At 41.3% G+C, this 3,709-nt stretch overlaps 1 pseudogene; it reads right to left on the bottom strand.

Annotated features, from left to right (window-relative positions):
- Nucleotides 1-3,008: 3,008 nt before the first annotated feature.
- On the bottom strand, nucleotides 3,009-3,342 carry LOC127185460 (non-histone chromosomal protein HMG-17-like; annotated as a pseudogene).
- Nucleotides 3,343-3,709: the final 367 nt, after the last annotated feature.

Here is a 3,709-nt window from a genome sequence, read left to right as displayed (position 1 = left end):
CTCAGGAGAGCGGGCTTTCTTTATACCATGGAATCTGAGGGCTGAGCTTGGTTCATCGCACTTGCATGCTAAGCACCTTTACCCACTGTGCTATATTGTGGGCCCTAGACCTGCTTTTATAATACTTTCACAAATTCACAAATAAGCATAGAATCCTCCAAATTTGGCACTCAATTTCTCCATAATTATTAAAAGTACTGACTTCTCTGCTCTGATTAGTATGCCGTTCTTTTTGTAGTTAAATGTGTTACCATGTAATATTTGGCCAATATAAAATAGGAGCTTATAAAATGAAACTGAAGAAAAGGGACATGTGCTTACATATACCACCGAACTTAAAAAGGAGAGTACTGACAATGCTATTGCAGTAACCTTCTTTGTTATGTTCAGCATTGTCTATGTCCTCTTATGGAACTATTTTTCCTATTTTGAAGTCTTAAAGTTATTTTGTACTTTCTTTTAAAGTATATTTTTCTTCTAGTATATTATTCATTTAGAAGTTTTTTTTTTTTTTTAATATATGGTTCAAGGATGCTGTGGAGATGGTTCAGTAGCAAACATGATGACCTAAATTCAAAGCTTGGAACCTACACAAAGCCAGATGTAGTAGCACGAGTCTGTAATCCAAATAACCCTACAGCAGGATGTGAGAGGAGACCAGAGAATTCTTGGAAGCTTGTGGGCCAGCTAGCATGGTGTATGCAGTAGCCAACAACAGAGACCCTGCCTCAAAAAAAAGTAGAAAGGCAAGGACTGGATACCCAATGTTTCCTCTGACCTCAACACAGATGCTATGGCATGCTATGCCTGCACTTACACACACACACACACACACACACACACACACACACACGAGGAGAGAGAGAGCGAGGAGGAGAGGAGGCGAGAGAGCCGAGAGAGAGGGGGAGAGAGAGCGAGAGGCGAGAGGGGAGAGGAGAGAGAGGAGGCGAGAGAGAGAGAGAGAGAGAGAGAGAGAGATGCCCAGAGAGAAGCATAGAAAAGCACACGAGAGATACAGACACATACAAAGAAAAAAAGGGACAGAAGGAAAGAGAGAGAGAAGAGACAGAAAGAGAAGAGATTAAAAACCCAATCTAATTGCAGCATTTACTCAGTTTAGTTTTGTGGTTTTGAGGCCAGCTCTTGCCACATCCCCATCCTGACTTTGGGTTTTTGACGTTCTAGCTCTGCCTCCATAGTGCCATGATTTCAAGGCAGGTGCCAATATCCCTGGCATTTGCAGTATGTTTCAGATAGATTGCCAACTGTCCTGGTGCCATGTGTTGCCCGATGTGATTTCCCACAGTGATCTGCAGTAACCACCTCAGAACCACATCAGACTCCCACACCTGTTCATAGTTCTGTTCTTGATGCTCTGTGCCACAGTCGGGAGTAACAAGGTCAACAGAAAGACCTGAGAAGCATAAGCCAGATCGGCCTAATTTGTTCTTTCTTCTGTTTGTCTTAACTATTCTTGTGAATTTCTTTCCCATGTAAAGTTTAGAATCATCTCGTCAAGTTCCATTAGAATACCTTTTATTGTAATTTTCACACACACACACACACACACACACACACACACACACACACACACACACACAATGTCAGGAGTAAAAGAACACCAAGTCTTCCCACTCACCATGTGGTTCTTCTCTGATGTCTTTTAGTAAAATTTTATACTTAATTTCGTACTGCTTTTATATGTAGTTATATTTATTAAACAGTCACATACACATACTTCATACGTTCTATGTGTATAAGTTGTATATTTCTGTATGTGTTTATATGCTTATTCCTCCTCACATAGTTTTCATAATGTTATCTTAAAAACTGGCATTTCCTAAGTTTCTTGGGTACTGTTTTTTTTTTTTTTTTTAACTTCAGTCAATTTTCATGTGCTGAATTTCTACTTAATCCTTTGGTTCAGCAGCATCATTTATCTTTGGGTGGAAGATAGGAATTCTTGTGCTGAATAGAGTTGGTGACAAAGAGTACATTCATCTTGTCCCTTACCTTTGGAAGATTCTAATTACTTTTTGAGACAAAGTCTCACTGTGCAGCCCTAGCTGGCCTTGAACTTGCTTCAAACTCACAGAGACTGGCCTACCTCTGCTTCCCAAAGTGCTGGGATTAAAGGCGTGTGCTAGCATGCTTGGCCTACAATTCTCATTTGCACTCCCAGGAATAATGGGTGATGTAGATTTCTCACAACTTCACTTTGTCTTTTGGTTTTTTTCTAACTGTATCCAGCTTTATTAAAGATACTTTTCACAAACAATCGGTATTTCAGACAGGATGTGGGCAGACAATCATTAACAGTATACAAGAACTTCCAAACTCCCTGCCTGTATAGACTACCACTATAAAACCCAACGAAACCTCCATTCAATGCTTTGAAAAGGAGGAAGCAGCTTAGAGTGAGGGTTGACATTTCACATTAAGGATGTTGTTTTACAACTTTTCACAAGCCGACCCTGACTTTCAGGAAATGAAATGGAAATGGCAGAATTATCAATCTGAAGATCCACAGTCTTCTCTAAAAGGAACCACCGCTCTTCTGAGGACACTTAATGACATCACTGCAAAGTCCAGATTGCCCAATAGACTGGATAAACAATTTTGGGGGTCAGGTTCCAACCTGGTTTTAAGGGAGTTAAGTCCATGTTGATGGTACCAGGGAAGAGGATATAAAAACGAATTTAGACTTTTCCCACACCACAAGGCATTTTGTGCCATAGCGGCCACATATGTCAACACTAGGATGTCTCTTGGGAGCCAACAGGAACCTTTCAAAATTATCAGGGAAAGATGTTTTGCATCATGAATCCACTTTGGGAGACATTTTGTTAGTGACACACGTCACCCCTTTCCCCCCAAAAATGAAGTGTTCTCATAGCTTTAAAAAAAAGTGAAACAAAATTCTGCTTTTTATAAAACTTGATTAAAAAAAATAGTATTTCAAACTGCACAGTCACGAGAAGCATACAGTTATCAAAAATGCACACACGTCACTTGGCATCTCCAGCACCTTCGGCTTTCTGTGCCTGGTCTGTCTTGGCGTCTCCATTTTGTGCAGGATTATTCGCATCCTTACCAGCATCAGCTTTCCCCTTCTTCCCCTTGGGCACCTTTCTCTCCCCTCTTCGCAGGGATCTTCTTAGGCTTGGACTACGGCTCTGGAGGAGCAGGTTTAGCAGGCATCCTTGCAGATCTCTGTGGCTCATCCTTCACCTTGGCTTTATCTCCTTTAGCATTCCCTTCGGCCTTTCTTTTAGGCCTGGCATCAGCGCTGAACAGGGGGCGGGGAGGGGGTGCGTACAGCAGCGCATAGGTTTGGTCCATCCTGGGGTTCTCTCGCTGCTTCTTGTAACTTTACTTTGTAAGTGCATAAATGTATTTCTTGAAAAGTAAATCCATGGCTGGTAAGATGGCTCAGAGCTGCTTGCTGTCACTTCAGTTCAATACCCAGAACTCAGTGGTGGAAGGAAAGAATTCAATCTCCCAAAAGCATGCACATCCAACATTCAAAGGTACACCCCTTGAACACATACATATGAACATGCACATAAGAAAAACATAAAAACAATAAATATTTAAAAACATCAGTGAATCAATGTTGTACAAGGACTATCCCCTAAGACAAACTACTGCCATCTTTGGGAATTCTGCTGGGTCTGCTGGCAAAAGATCACACAGATGGACTTGTTGA

Source organism: Acomys russatus, chromosome X (genome assembly GCF_903995435.1).
Source record: "Acomys russatus chromosome X, mAcoRus1.1, whole genome shotgun sequence".
NCBI classification, from domain to species: Eukaryota; Metazoa; Chordata; class Mammalia; order Rodentia; family Muridae; genus Acomys; species Acomys russatus.
Note: the sequence above shows the minus strand (reverse complement) of the source record. Positions and strands in the feature narration are given on the sequence as shown.